This window comes from Equus quagga, chromosome 7, assembly GCF_021613505.1.
Source record: "Equus quagga isolate Etosha38 chromosome 7, UCLA_HA_Equagga_1.0, whole genome shotgun sequence".
Lineage (NCBI taxonomy): Eukaryota > Metazoa > Chordata > Mammalia > Perissodactyla > Equidae > Equus > Equus quagga.
In genome coordinates, this window is record NC_060273.1 from 45,695,107 (window position 1) to 45,711,442 (window position 16,336).

General features: G+C 42.0%; 1 protein-coding gene and 1 long non-coding RNA gene across 10 annotated transcripts in view; one reads left to right on the forward strand and one right to left on the reverse strand.

Annotated features, from left to right (window-relative positions):
* The window catches only part of ZFP2 (ZFP2 zinc finger protein), a 22,297-nt gene extending 11,062 nt beyond the window's left edge, over positions 1-11,235 (reverse strand). For 3 of the 9 annotated variants that reach the window (XM_046665764.1, XM_046665766.1, XM_046665757.1), the window contains exons 1-2: positions 10,278-10,394; positions 8,436-8,568 (exon numbers count right to left, since the gene is read on the reverse strand). The gene's annotated coding sequence lies outside the window, so the exon portion shown is untranslated. Of the gene's footprint in view, positions 1-2,373; positions 2,469-8,435; positions 8,569-9,857; positions 9,917-10,277; positions 10,395-11,113 lie in introns of those variants that run through there. The other 6 variants (XM_046665763.1, XM_046665765.1, XM_046665758.1 and 3 more) reach the window with 6 other exon arrangements.
* Positions 11,226-15,983, forward strand: LOC124241729 (uncharacterized). Its single transcript, XR_006889309.1, has 2 exons — positions 11,226-11,510; positions 15,645-15,983. It is a non-coding gene; the product is annotated as an uncharacterized LOC124241729 (long non-coding RNA).
* Positions 15,984-16,336: the final 353 nt, after the last annotated feature.

A 16,336-nucleotide genomic window follows, 5' to 3' on the forward strand; every position in this document is an offset into this window, starting at 1 on the left:
CCTGGTTCTCAGGCCTTCCGACTCTGACCGGGACTCACACCACTGGCACCCCTGGTTCTCAGGCCTGTGGGTTTGGACTGGAACCACAGCACTGACTCTCCTGGGCCTCTAGACTGCAGATGGCAGATGGCGAGGACCCTTCAACCTCCACAACTGGGTGAGCCAATCCCTCATAATAAATCTCTTCCTCTATAGCTACATATATCCTATTGGTTCTGTCTCTCTGGAGAACCCTGACTAATACAAGGAGGGTGCGCATAACTAAGTGGTGGTCACCACGAATGATAACTCAAATTTGTACTGAGTTTTCACTAAAAGGAGATTCACATGCCTCACCTCATTTAATCCATACAACAACCTGCTAGATTGAGAGCACTAAATAAAATCATTTTATAGATAAGGAATCTGGGGATCCTCAAAAAAAAGGTTAAATAACTTATCTAAGATCACACAGCTGGGACTTGAAACCAAGACCATCCAACTCCCACTGTTGTGAGACGGCCAGGGAAAGAACCCTGGAATCCCCAGCAAGCAGGAGAGTCAGAAAAGGACAATAAGGGAGATGGAAGGAGGCTCAGGATTGAAGTTAGCAGAGAGTTTCAAGGGGGGAGTAGTCATTGAAGATAGAGTGGGTCAAACAGAATGATTGAAAATTAGCTAATTTCAGCAGAGTGCTGGGGGCAGAAGTCAGCTTACAGTGGACAAAAGAATAATGGAAGATAAGGAATCAGATGAAATTACTTTAAACTTTTCATGGAAAGATGAGAGCTAAGACTGTATGGAAAGAAGAACGAAATGGGTAATGGAAATAAAGTAATGGAAAAGGTTTTCATTTAAGGACAGAGAGCATTTTAATATGTAAATAAGCAAAAGCGAGAAAATTAGTGGAGAAAGAAGGACTGAAGAGATGAAATAGAACAAAACAATTTCCAACAAATTTGTGTGTTTTACATCCTACTGGCTACAGACTGAGAAAAAGTGTCAACACTCAAGCACAGAGTTCATTATCTTTCTTTCTACCTCATTATTTTTTCCTAATATTTATTTAATCAATATGTCAAAATGACAAAAAGTATTAAAATTCACTGACAAATATTGTCAGGAACAGTAAAGGTAGCTACTAGTAGGATATAAATACATTGCAGAATTTCCATTTTATGAAAGGAAAAAAGGAACCAAGACAAATCATCAGTTCAACAAATGTAAACAAAGGAGAAGAAAGGAAACAAGACAGCAAAATAACCATAAAACATTAAATAACCAGAAAAAGACCTGATACATGTATAACAACAAACATAAATGGATTGACTTTCTCTATTAAAAGACAAAAACTCTAAAATTGGTTTAAAATCCAGTTATATTGTACATAAAGAGATATACCTAAAACACAAACCAGAAAGTTACCCCAAAAAAGGCAGAGACAAGACACAGCACATGCAAATAAAAAGACAGTGGGGTAGAAACAAACCAGCATCAGACACGGTAGAATGCATGTAGAATAGAAGGAAACAAACATAAGCCCCTGCTTTGTGAAAGAAAATAAAAAATCAGAAATAATGAGATTCCCTTTCCAAAAATGAATCCATTTGTTTTCAGTAAATTGCCTTGTTAGCTGAACATATCAGGCAAAATTAAAAGCCCAAATTCAGACTGCCATTTGCTATCCACTGGTCTTCCCCACCCCCTAGACTCTCATCACCGTAGGCAGAGAAAGCCCTGAATGTGCCCCAGAGCTCGTCACCATCGCGACCCGCACTGTGGACCCCGCACAGGCTGCGCGTACGCCCGCGGAGCTGACTGACTAAGAGCAGAAAGACATTTTAAAAGGCTGTAGTGAAACTTAACGATATCGCTCAGAAACTGTATTCGTTGTTAGTCCCTTAAGAGTTTTCTCCCTTTCTCCTTTCCACTTAGTCTGGGTCTTTTTCTCCCCAGCACTACGTTAAGCACAGGCTAACTCACGGTGTTTAAAATAAACAGCTTCGGGGGTCTTCTTGCATTCATGCAGAGGTTTTCTTAAACCTAAAAACACATGCTTTTCCATATTGTTTCTTTAAAAAAGTTGAGTATCAAATGGAATAGATAGGGGTATTTTAAATGATGAAAGCATAATTTATAAAGAAGATATGATAGTGATGAAATTTTAGGCACCACAGCAGCAAAATGTCTTCAGATATAATTCTCAGTAATCAGTTTTTTTTTTTTTTTTACAAAATCACAATCATGGTTATAGTTCAATCACAGTGGCAACAAAAAATGAAACACCTCAGAATGCACTTAATAGGAAAATGCAAGATCCTCATGATCAGTCTGTAAAAAGTTAACAGAAGTCATAATTAAAGATTTGAATAAAATGAATAATTTGTTACTTACTAGGAAGAATAAATATTGTAAGGATGGTAGTCTTCCTCAAACTGACATAAAGATTAATGGCATTCAAATCAGAATTGTATATTTCTTCTTTTTTACTGTAATTGTTGGAACGTGATAATAGTTAATAAAATCCAACTAGAAAGATAATGTATAAGAATAGTAACCAAAATTTTGAAAAGAAAAACTGGGGGGATTTGCTTTATGAAATAACAAATTCTGAAACAACAAATAAAAATGTGGTACTACAAGAGAAATAGAGCAATAGAACAGAATTTAGAAAAACAAACTTATGTATACATATGGATATTTAGTATCTTTTTTTGGTTTTGTTTTGTTTTTTTGAGGAAGATTAGCCCTGAGCTAACATCCATGCCCATCTTCCTCTACTTTATATGTGGGACACCTCCACAGCATGGCTTGACAAGCAGTGCATAGGTCCACACACAGGACCAGACCAGCGAACCCCAGGCCGCTGAAGTGGAACGTGCACACTTAACCACTGTGCCACCGGGCTGGCTCCTAGTATCTTTTAAAGGTAGCATTGCAAATCTATGGAGACTAAGCTAATTATTCAATAGATTCCATCAGGTTGAATGCCGTCTCCTCAGAGGTGCCACTCCTGCTCTGCCGAGCTAAAACAGACTCCTAGTCACACTCAACCACACCACCCTGCTGCAAGGCCACCACAGCACTTAACACTGTCCTTAGGAACACTTCCTCTTTATTGTCTGTCTCGCCTTTCTAGAAATGAAGATCTAGGAGACCCAGACGCTGCCTGTCTCATTCACTGCTATCTTCCCAGGATCCAGAACACCGCTCACACAGGGCAGACAGGAGGCTACGTATCTCCTTAATGAACAGGTGGTTGGTGAAATGCTCACCACCATGTTACATGAAGTTAGATTCCAACCTCATATCACAGACAAGAAATTCCAGATAGCTAAAGGATGGAAATTTAAAATGACAAAACTAACAGAAAACATAGAAAAATGTTTATATAATCTTGGGGTACAGAAAGGCTTTCAAAGCATGACTAGAAAGCCAAACAAAGGAAAAGGAAATTTAACTGCATAAAACTTCAAAACTTATTTGTAGCAAAAGATGTTATAAAAAAATTAAAAGAAAAATGACAGAGGACAATATTGGTAACTTATGGTAAAAGATTAGCATCCACATTATATAAAAGGCTTCTTTATATATAAACAACCAAACATAAAAATGGGCAAAGGATGTAAACAGGTATTTAAAAAGCCAGGAAGAATGCACATCCAAGTTATTTTTGAGGTTGAGATACGGAATTATATCTTCTAGCCTTTAAAAAAAATTTTATAACTATATGCCTAATGTTTATATTCAGAAAAAGAGGATAATGTTTAAAAATAAATAAAAGTCATACTTGGGCAGTTCATAGTCACAGCACTGGCCATAAAGATGAAAATATGAGGACAAATGAACAAGGAAAATGGCTCAAGTGCTGCGCTGACAGATCCCAAATCAGTCACTGACTGTCATCACTTGACAACTGTGTTTTCTTTCTCAGAATTTTAGCCACTCATTTCCCATTGTCTGCTGTCCAGCTCCAACCGATCAGTAATTCAGAGAAGCACCAGCTAAAGTGAAGAAGTGTGTGTAGCCAGTGGATCTCACGAATGTGGGCTAACGTCCACCGCTAGAGACTGGGTACATACACTGCGGTGCCCCACGCAACGGAAGGAAGAAGTCCTTATGTACTGATACAGAGACGCCTCAAAGATATACTGTAAGATGAAAAAAATAAAAATAAAACACAAGGTGCAAAATTCTGAGTAAATATTATCTGTTACCAATTGGATAAAAACTTGGGATAAATGTATATACTGGTGTGCTCTCACAGTCATCTCTGGAGAGCTGCATAAGAAACTATGTCATGGCTTTCCTGTGGGGAGAGATGCCTGGGTGGCTGGGAGACAAGGGTAGCAAGGGGACTTTATTTTTTAAGTGCATGCTTATTTATACTTTTTAAATTTTGAACCATGTGAATACATTAACCATTTGAATTTTAAGTAAGTAATCAGAATTTCAATCAAATCATCAGCAAACATCAAACAAACCCAAAGTGAGGAACAGTCTATAGAACAGTTAGCCTGTCCTCTTCAAAAGGGTCAAGGGCATCAAAGACAAAGACTGACGAACTGTTCCAGATTAAGGGAGACTAAAGACGTGTGGCAGCTAAATGCCAGGTGTGATCTGGATTAGATCCTGGACCAGATAAAAGACATTTGTGGGACAGCTGGCAAAATACGAGTAAGGTTTGTAGAGCAGCTAATAGTATTGTATCAACATAATTTTCTCTATTTTGATAACTGTATTTTGGTTATGTAAGATAAGGGCCTTGCTTTTAGGAACACATACTGAAGTACTTAGAGAGTTAATGGGGCACTTTCTATAACTTAAGTGGTTCAGAAAAAATTAAATGTGCATATATATGCATATATGTATATATAAACACACACATACATATATATATATATGGGAGGAGAAAGAATGAAAGCAAGCATGGCAATCCAGGTGAAGCCTATATAGGAATTTTTGGTATTATTTTTTCAACAATTTTTTTAAGTTTGAAATCATTTCATAATAAAAATATTTGTTTAAAAACCACAATGAAATATCATTTCCCACCCATGGGAATAGCTAAATTAAAAACACTCATATACTAAGTGTTATGGATTGAATTGTGTCCCCCAAAAAAGATCTGTTGAAGTCCAAACTTCCAGTACCTCAGAATGTGACCTTATTTGGAAATGGGGTCCCTGTAGATGTAATTAGTTGAGATGAGGTCATATTACAGTAAGGGGGACCCCTAATCCAATATGACGGGTGTCCTTATAGGAAGACAGTCATTTGAAGACACAGACACACAGGAAGATCACCATGTGACAATGAGGGCCAAGATGGCAGTTATGCAGCTATAAGCCAAGGGGTGCCAAAGACTGCTGGCAAACTGCCAGATGCTGGGAAGAGGTGAGGAAGGACTCCCCACTTCCAGGTTTCAGAGGGAGCACAGCCCTGCAAATACCTTAGTTTTAGACTTCTAGCCTCCAAAACTGTGAGACAGTAACTTTCTGTTGTTCGAAGTCACCCAGTTTGTGTACTTTGTTACAGAAGCCTAGCAAACTATACACCAAGCATGGAAGAGGAGATAGAGCCACTGGAATGCTCAAACACTCCTGGTGGGAATGTAAAACGGGACATAACTTTGGAAAGCCATTTTGCTGTTTCTTATGAAGTTGAACATACTATTGACCAGCAATTCCACCCCTAGATATTTACTGAAGGGAAATGAAAGCATATGTCCACACAGAAACTTAGATATGAATGTTTATAGCTTTATTCATAATAGCCAAAACCAGGAAACAACCGAAATGTCTATCACAAGTGAATGGATGAACAAAATGTGGAATATTCAATGGAATACTACTTGGCCATAAAAAGGAACAAACTTCTGCTATATACAGTATCATGGACAGATCTGAAAAATCTTAGGTTGAACAAAAGAAGCCAGGCACAAAAGAATATATACTGCATAATTTCATTTACATGAAGCTCTAGGAAGGGCAAGACTAATCCATAATGATAGAAATCAAACCAGTAGTTGCCTGGGATGGGGGTGTGGACTGGAAGTGGGTGAGGACACTTTTTAGGGTGATGGAAATGTTCTACAGCTTGATCGAGGTGGTGATTATGTTGGTGCATAAAGTTGTCAGAACTCAACGAATTATACACTTACAATGGGTTATTTCACCTAAGTTATACCTGAAAAGAAAGCTAATTTAAAAACTTAGTTAATGGGACTGGCCCTGTGGCCGAGTGGTTAAATTTGTGCGCTCCACTTCCGTGGCCCAGGGTTTCTCCGGTTCGGATCCTGGGTGCAGACATGGCACCACTCATCAAGCCATGTTGAGGTGGCGTCCCACATGCCACAACTAGAAGGACCCACAACTAGAATATACAACTAAGTACTGAGGGGGCTTTAGGAAGAAGAAGGAAAAATAAAAAAATAAAATCTTTAAAAAAACCCAAAACTTAGTTAACATTTTAACTAAATAAAATAAAATGACAACCAAACCACAACCTTCATGAACCGAAATCTTCTGAATGCTCCCCCTTTAAACCTTTCCCTCTTTCAGAAACTCCCTCTTCTATAAAAATTCTTAGCACAAGAAAAAAAAAAAAAATTGTAGCTATGTGTGGTGAGGGATGTTAACTAGACTTGTAGTGACCATTTTGCAATATACACAAATATTGAATCATTGTGTGTATACTTGAAACTAATATAATGTTCTATGTCAATTATATTTCAAGTTTAAAAAAATCGCATTGCTGGGCCGCACCCCCAGAGTTTCTGAGTCACAAGGTCTGGGGTGGGACTGAAGAATTTGTATTCCTGACAGCTCCCAGGTTCCCAGGGGCCGACACTTTGAGAACCGCTGCTCTAGAGAAACACTCACACAGGCATATAAGGAGACACTGGCAAAGCTGTTCCTGCAACACTGTTTATAGCGATGAAGAAAGAAAACATCCTAACTGTCCCTCTGTAGTGGAAGAGGTAAATAAAAACACGATTTGTTTTCATTATGGAATAATACATAGGAGTAAAATAAATGAGAGGAACAACACATATTAACATAGATTAAAAAAACTCCCTCTCTCTAATACCTATTTTTGTGAGTTATGTTGCCTTTTATAACTGAGCTTGATAATACTGAGGGGAGAAAGTAGTACAAATAGAAATCACAACAGTTACTACTTGTCTTTGTGAAGACTTCTTTAAACTGGTTCCTTGGATGAATAAGCAAGAGATGATTTGAAGAGACCCTAATATGTGATCTTATGAATAGAGAAAACACCACAAGTCCTTCAGTATTGCAGATAAAGTTAAGTAAGACTGACCTTAAAAACAAAACAGAACCTTTCTCCAGGGCCAAGTCTCCCTGAGGTTGTTTCCTTTTCCAGAGAGGCAACACCTCCAGGTTCCAGTGAAAACTAGCAGGTTCCATTTTCAGGCAATCTCTCAGGGCAAAGACACCCCAGGCTCCTCACTCACTGTTTTCTCTCCATGATCTCCTCTAGCTAGATGTCCTCATGATGGACACTGCTTCTTTCTAGAAAAGCTTCTATCACGCCAACTCCCTTATGCAAGTTCCTCAGCCTCCTCTCCGCTGCCACACCTACCACCCTACCCAACACACAAACACCCCTTCCTGGCACTTGACCTCGAACTTTGTATCTGACTTCCTCTCACTACCTGTCACTGCTACATTCGTTCCACCTCTAAAACTCTAAAATACCTGGCTCTTGGCTGGAATAAGAATGCCTTCCACTTACCAAATACCTTCAACATTCCAGGGAGCTTGCTAGGCGCTATTTACCTACTGGGCAGTAGGTATGATAAGTGAAATAAGCCGTGTGAGATTCTCACCAGTGTCAGTTATGGGGCAAGCCCTCAGTCAAGGCTATTATTTCTCTCATCACCACGAGGAAATAATCCTTCAGGGAAGTCAAGTCACTTGCCCAAGACAATGCAGCTATTAAATGCCAGAGGCAGGTTGAACTTTGGGACACTGACTCCATGACAGCAAATCCCCTCCAGTTATCCCTACCCAACCCTACTTCTGGTTGCCACACTGATCTTCCCTCTCCAGGTCTTGGAACACTGACAATCTGGGGACCTAACCACACATGTTCTTACTATCACATTCATGTGCAATCATTGTGACTGTGTCCTGTCCAGATGTGACCTCATTTAAGTTCCCAGAGAGTCTGTAAGCCCTATAAGCAACAGGAACATCTCTCATATGATTTTTGTTCCTTTTTTGACCCTTGCACACACCAAGAGCTCAGCAGGCCAGATATCCAGCTGAATGACAAAGTGGCAGCTGAGAACAGAGCTGAGGGACACTGAGGGGGGCTTTGTGGAAAATATCCAACATTCTGAGATCTCAATAGCCCGGTCATCTGCAGTGAAGCCCACATATAGTATATGAGTAAGGGAGCGGTTTGAGAGAGAAGGAGGAGCTCACCTGAGCTCCTGAGGGCAGAGGTCCAGCAGCCACTGCCTTCTCCTTCCTTCTAGTGGGATCCTTCCTGGGGGATGGGCAGTATCCAGAGGAGGCAGAGCTGCAGGAAAGAAGGAACCCATGAGAAATGAGGCTCCTGCAACAATAAAAAATAAAATACCCATAAATAAACCATATAAAAAGTGTACAGCATCTACATAAAGAAAACTATAATTTCTATTTATTAAGCTTATTTAGATATGTTAAGAAAGATGAACAGAGAGAGACATACATATTCCTGGATAGGACATCACAATATTCTAAGTTGTTACTTCTTTGAAATCAGTTTATAAACTTCACACACTCCCAACCAAGTTATACTTAGCTAGTAATATTTTAAAGTTAATTATGGAAAAAATGATTTTTGAAGAAGTTAATTGTGTTGTATACCAACAGCCAGGAAATTTTTGAAAGGGTATAATGATGAGCCAGAACTTGTCCACTGGAGATTATAAAGCTACAATAATTAGAACGGAATGTTACTAAATAGACAGAATCACTCATTCACCAGATACATTGTTGACCACCTCCTGTGTACCAGGGGCCTTTCCTAGGGGTGGGGTGAATACAGCTGTAAACAAAACAGAGAAACTCTCTGCCCTCAAGGATGTTACAGTCCAACAAGCAAAAGGGTCAGTGGAAAAAATTCAAATCCTACCAACACAAATGGTTCATAAAATAATTTATATATAAGAATTCAGGATATGAAAAAGCGACATTGCATATCAGTGAAGAAAAGATGAATAGTCAATAACCTGGAACAAGGGCTTACCATTTGCAAATAAAAATTTGCACATAAAATAAAACGAAAAGACTAGAAGGAAATACAGATGAACATTTTTGTGATCATGTGGAACAGGCCTCCCTAACAATTATGTCAGAGACCCAAACACGAAGGGATGGTCTTCCTGTCTGACCACATGAAAATGTAACATTTCTGAGTAGTAAGGAAACATATACTTGTGTATCAGCTAAAAAATTTAAAACAAAACGCAAGTTATATAAAAATATTCATGAGTGTTCAAAATGCAAATTTAAACCACCCTATCATTTGCACCTCTCGAAAGTTAGAGACCACCACACACAGGTGGTGTGGGTGAGTCAGGCACATTGACGTCGCAAGTGTTTGTAAACTACTCCTCTTGCCGGGAGAATAAGAGTTTCAAGCCTCAGAGCACCTTGATCCAGAAATTCCACTTGAAGGACTTACGGAAAGAGACAATAAGGTAAAGTCACATGTAGCAAACGGCCTGCATTGTTTATAATATTGAAAAAAAACTTAGAAAGAACACAAAGTCCTAAAGAGACGATTAAACATGGCACAGCCATACTTTTCCTCACACTCACTAAAAATGATGACTTAGCTGCTTTTAAAAATTGGCATACCGGCCGGCCGGTGCGGGACTGGTTAAGTTTGTGCACTCCGCTGCCCGTTCGGATCCTGGGCGAGGATATGGCACCTCTCATCAAGCCATGCTGGGGGCGGCCTCCGGCATGCCACAACTAGAAGGACTCACAACTAAAAATACACAACTATGTTGGGGGGTGGGGGACAAAAAAAACCTTAAAAAAAAATTGTCATAAGTAGGTGTTCCTGTGGTAGTTACACAGGTAAAAATGTTTATTAAAAAGCATGGACCTTAAGATTTGCGCACTTTAAACCCTACCGAACGTATTACACAGCTCACTTTAAAAAGTAAATAGAGACAAGAACTCCAGCATCCACATCTTTGTTCTACATTTACACACACATCCTCGCCGACGTGTGGACTTTGACAGGTTCAAACGACTCGTTCCTCCCCGCACCTCCGAATTTCCAGTCGCCTCTCTTCGAGGTCAGCCGGCCGCGCGCGGGAGCCCTCCTTCTCCATCCCCCCCGGAGCCGGTCCTCCTCCAGCGCCCGCGGGAGCCGGTCCTCCTCCATCGCCCATGGGAGCCCTCCTCCTCCATCGCCCGCGGGAGCCGGTCCTCCTCCATCGCCCGCGGGAGCCGCTCCTCCTCCATCGCCCGCGGGAGCCGGTCCTTCTCCATCGCGCGCGACGCCGCCACCGCGCGGCTGCACAGCGGGCCGGGTCGGGCTGCGCCGGCCCTGAACCCGCGAGCGCCGGCCGCCCAGGGGGCGCGCGGACCCTACCGCTAAGTCACCGGGCGGACCCTGGTTTTTGTTTTAAGAGAAAAAAACTGCTTGAAAGAAAAGCAAAGGGTTCCCCGGAGCAGAAGTTTGCCGGACCGGCCCACTCCCACGGGGAGGGGTCGAGGGAGCCGCGGGCGCACAGGGCCGGCGCCGCGCCGCGAGACCCCGCGCCCGGCCCGCACGCCCGAGACTTTCCAGGCGGGTCCGGGGAGAGCCCGCGGGGAGGAACCGGGCCCGAGGACTCCCGGACCGCCCGCCAGGTCCCCGCCCCGCCGGCCCCGGCAGGCGGCAGAGGGACGGCGTCGGGGCGACCCTCAGCTCTCGCTGTTGTCCCCGGCCCAGCTCCTGCGGAAGAGGCGCCCCTGGGCTCGGCGGCCCGAGGCTGCGCGGCGCGGAGAGGACGCGGTCCCCAGCCCACCCGCCGCCGGCTCCGCCCCTCCGGGCCTCGCCCGGCGCTCGCCCTGCGTCCGCCAAGCCCCGCGCGTCCCGCCTCGGGGCCGACACTCACCCTGTCCAGGCAGGAGCGGGAGCCGCCAGCGGACCGACGCGGCCCCGCCCGGCGCCTCCACGCGGGGCGCTGGACTACATTTCCCACAAGGCTGCGGGGGCGAGGCGTGGGGTCGGAGTGCGCAGGCGCGAGTCCGGAGGCGCAGGCTCCCGGGACAGCAGCTCGGCGTCCCTGGGCTAATGGCTTGCCGAGCGAGAAGCGGACTGCGCGGCGACCTTCTTCCGGCGACCCTTACCCAGCCCTTCGTGAGTCTGTCGATGCCCACCGGGAGAGGAGAGAAGGGGCAGACAGCCTTGGCGAAGCCTCGCCGTGCTCCTCTGAAATAAAGGAAGGCCGGAGGAGTCCCTTGCGAAGTTGTCAGAAGGAGCAGAGGAGGTAGCGACACACCGGATACACGGTGAGCGCTCCATGACAGGCCTGTGCCCGCTCCTCCAGCTCAGTGTCACGTGCTGCTCTAAGTGCTTCAGAATTATCACTGTGTGGGATGCCGACAAAATCTCCAGTTAAACATGTGGCCAGAGTTCGGTTGGTTTCAGCTGGATCTGCCACTGTGGGACTTGGAGAACACATGACATTTAGGGCAGATCAGTATGGTAGCTTAGACTGTAATATTTGGTTTTCTAAAAATAACTGCTAGTTTCCTCTGCCTCTTTCTATTGCTGTGACAAAGACTCACTCCTTGACCAAACTTTAGACAGGTTCCTCTTTTCTACTAGGCTAAGTACTTGGGCCCTGTCCTTGGCCTGTGGAGCCCAGTTTTAGCAAGAATCCTAAGTCAGTTTAGGTAGGATCCACCACACTTGGTATTTGATCAAACCCCTCATCCCCTACTCTCCATGCAGAAGAGCTTGGCCTGCCTTTAGCAAGAATCTCCCTAACCCTGCAGTCTTGGTAATTTTCCATCCACTGACCGACCCCCTTACTCTGCTTGTCGGCTGTAAATCCCCAGCTATCTTTGCTGTGTTGGGAGTTGAGTTCAGTTTTACTGCAGCCTCTCTTCCCTATTGCAATAATACTGAATAAAATCTGTCTTTACTACCTTTAACTAGTGTCCAGCTCTGTCTCTCTTTGACAGCTGTCTGAACTATTTCAAAATATTGAAAAATATGAAAATCTTCACAATTTATTTAATCAAGCTAAGCTAACCCTAACAACACCAAACAAACAAAGTAACAATCTATCACTACACTAAGACAAATACCTTGAACTAAACAGTTTCTCCAGGACTACAAGGGCATTCTAAAATTAGAAACTACATGAACATGTTCATCATAGTTGTTCTGGCAGAGAAATGGTCCTTGATAAAACTCACAACATAGACCATGCAATTTCCAAACAAGCAGAGTTTGGGATGGGGATAGGAAGAAGGACAAACAAAAACCCCAATGACCCAGAAACAGAAAAGTATAGACAAATAAAAAGTTCAGAAAAAGATGTTAGCGATAAATTCAAGTCTATCAATAATCACTAGAAATGCACATGGATTGAACTTTCCAATTAAAAGAAAAATGCTATCAGATTTTTAAAAATCTAGCTATCTGCTGAAACATAAGGATACACAAACCTTAAAAGTAGAAAGTTGGGAAGAGATATAGCTGGCAGATATTAACCATAGAAAGTTAATGTAGCTACATTTAGATGAAACAAAATATATATTAAGTCAAAAAATATTGCCAGAGGTAGAGAAGACAATCACATACCAACAAAAGGGTTAATTCACCAAAAGAAGAAAATATTCATAAACTTTTAATAATTTAGCTTCACATTATTTAAAAATGTAGCTTCAAAATACATAAAGCAAAAATTGACAGAACTATGAAGAGATTTGACAAATCCACCACCACAGAGAGTTATTAATACCCTATCTTTCTTAGTAATGGCTAGAAAAGCCACCCCCTCCAAAAGCACTCAAGACACAGAATATTTGAAGAGCAAAATTAACATTTGATTTAATGAACAGACATATAGAATACTGCATTCCAAAATTAATAAAAACACATTTTTCACTAATTAATGAAATCACATATTTATATTTAAAAAGTGACCTCATGCTAGGCTGTAAAGTAGTCTCAACACTTCCTGAGGAATTGTACCGGATGGACCACGTTATTTGACAGCAACGCAACTCGACATTTTTAAAAAGAATAGAGTACTTTTTAAAAAATTTATCTAAATTTATCGAAAGGGAATATTTAGAGGTTGGGCTGGTCACACTGACAGATTCTCTCCTTGACCAAACTCTAATGAGACCCCTCTGAGCTCTTTTTCAACTACGCGTGGATCCCCATGTTCATTTCTGCATCATTTAATTTTAACAAAAATCCTGCTAAGCCAGTTTAGCCAGAATCCTCCATCCTCCACATCTGATTGCTCTCCATATCTGACCAGGTTCCTCACCCTTCACCACCCCCGGGTGACATCTGGTCATCTGGCCCGCTTTCAGCAAGAATCCTGTTAGGTCAGTTTAGCCAGAATCCCCTCTCACCCCTGATGTTGCCTCTTAATAACTTTCCATCCTCTGACCCCCAACTTGCTCCTTGGGTATAAATTCGCACTTGCCCGTGCTATACTCAGAGCTGAGCCCAATCTCTCTTCCCCACTGCAAGACCCCGCCGTAAGTCCCTATACCTATCACGATGGCCCCCCTTGAATAAATTCTGCCTTTCCGTTTTTTAACAAGTGTGATGAACAATTTTTTCTTTAACAGTTAGGATAATCTTTTCTTTAACAACATCACATTTTGTTCCCTTCCAATACCCAGTAAAATCAAATTTAAGAGATTATTTGAAAACTTGTTAACTCACAAAATTATTTCTGCACAAAATTGGGGTTCTTTGCCCAATGCACATAAACAAGCCAATTAATTATAGCACCAGCCTTTGGTGGGAGAAATCAGCTTTTTATTCTGCAAGATCGATCTGTAGGGAGAACAGAGGACATGTGCCCTTAGATCTGTCTCCCCGATTCAGGATTTGGGACAAAATTTAAGAGGTTAGGGAGAACAGGATGGCACGTGGAAATGCTGGCGGGACAGGTTTTGACTGGTGGGCTTCAGGCCTTTATGGTAAAGTTTTAAACATTTATGACAGGGTTCTAAACATTTATGATGGGGCTCTAAACATTTTTGATGAGGTGGGGAAGGAATTTTAACACCGGATCTTCCTGAATGAGGGACCCCTCATTTCTGAATAAGAGTCGGACTTTGAAGTTCCGGTCACATCCTGGTCCTTGGGTTCCGTGGGGAGGAGGATCTTTGGTTCCACGGTCATTTCAGGTCACGATTTCTTTTGCACATGCCCTGGCTAGGTGACTGTAGTTTTTCTGGAAGACAATCCTTAATTACTATCTTGACGAGAGATGGGTTCTGTTCAAACTGGCTCTAAATGGGCCCATGATTACAAAATCAGGAAAATACAGGTAAAGGACACAACAGCAACATTTTGTACCTGGAAAGTAGATGGATGTTATTTTCTTGGCAAACCTGAAAAATGCCAAATTCCCAGAGAGCTGTGGGAAAAGCTGAGTGTGAATCCAACTTTATATCTCAGAAACCTCAAAAAGTACAGGATTTGCAATACTAGATACTTCTGGAATTGGGACTGAAGGTAGGGGGTGGAGCTAGAATAAAAAGGGTAAAGAAGACATAGTGGAAACTCTTTGAGACAGATCCTTAGATCTCCTTTCCCAATCAACATTATGGGCAATTTCCCCTCTTCCACCTTGGTAGAAATCTAGATAGTTCTGGAGAGGGGAATGGGAAGAGGGAAGTAAAATAGAGGCCAGCCACATGGCAGGAGGTTGAAGCTTTAAAGAATCTTGGCCAGTTGGGAATTCTCAGGAATTCAGAGATGTCTTGGGAAATATCTGAGAAAGCTGACATGTGGATTATAGAGCCCTATTTTCCTGGACTTAATTTTATTTTTAATAATTTTTTTGTTGAAGTATAATGTACTTACTGAAAAATCTTAAGTGTTGTGAAAGACTGTGAAATGGACCAAAAAGATTATTAAGCATCTGTAATAGAAAACTATGAGATGTCTAGAGCATACCCTTCCAGGTTGTCTGATTCTCTAGGGTTTGAATCTTTCATTCTCTGAGCTATTTTAAAACTTGGTGAGTTTAAAATACCAGTAGACAATTGATAATGCAAATTATTCTCATCTATAGACAAGCAAATAAATTGTTTGGTGGAGGGACAACTGATTTCTCTCCAGCAACCTCCCACAAAAAAACAGTTCTGCATCTATTCGTAAATTCATTTCATGTATTTTGAACCAGTAGTAATGTTACAGGCACTTACTACGGGCCCTGATATCAATTCCCCTACCTTGAACCCAGCACATATGGGGTTAAAACCAGAACCATCCATCCCCATTCCCTGCTTCATCAGTTACTCTCATATGTAACTATCTGTCTCTTTAACCTCGACTCTCTGAGCTTTACAACCAAATAGGAGTTACAAGCTGTTAAAGCCCATATGGCCTCAAGCTGGGTTCCCACTAAAGTTGTGGCTAATCACAGGTCTTTGAAGTTCTTTTATAGAGAAACTGATGACTAGAGAATATCAAGAAACTGAAGCTTCCCAGAGCTTCCTGGCACCAGAGTCCACCATCTGCCACAGAGACAAACAGCCAAGGACACCCATCTGTGAATTCTCTTATCTCACTCAGCAGATAGCCTCACAAGGCCAAATGCAGACTGGTGGGAAATCACGGGCAATCAAGGCTACAGGCCCCCCTCTGCTACCTAAAACCCCAAATAAAAACCCCTACCTGGTTTCTCAACAGGGAACTAGCAATTCTTAAGGCATTAGCCATTGCTTTGCTCCCTCTGCCTGGCAAAGAAAATAAAGTCTTTCCTTTCCATTCAAGACTGTTCTTGTTATTTGGATTGGTACTGAGTTCACAGATGAGACTTTTGGTAACAGTAACTTTTTACTTGTTCCCTCACCAATTAAGTAATTCAATAAAATCTATTCATTTTATATCTATACGACAGTAATGATTTTACCTTTAAAAAAAAAACTATCCTTGAATAATTTACTGCTTAATGGGTCATCACAGATGAACACAACTCTGTAACCACCATCCAGTGAAACAGAATGCTATTAGCACTCCAGAAGCCCCCCTCATGCCCCTCCCAACAAATACCCCCTCCCTTCTTCCCAAAGGAAACCATTATCTTGACTTCTAACACTAGATTATTTTTACATTTTTAAAACTT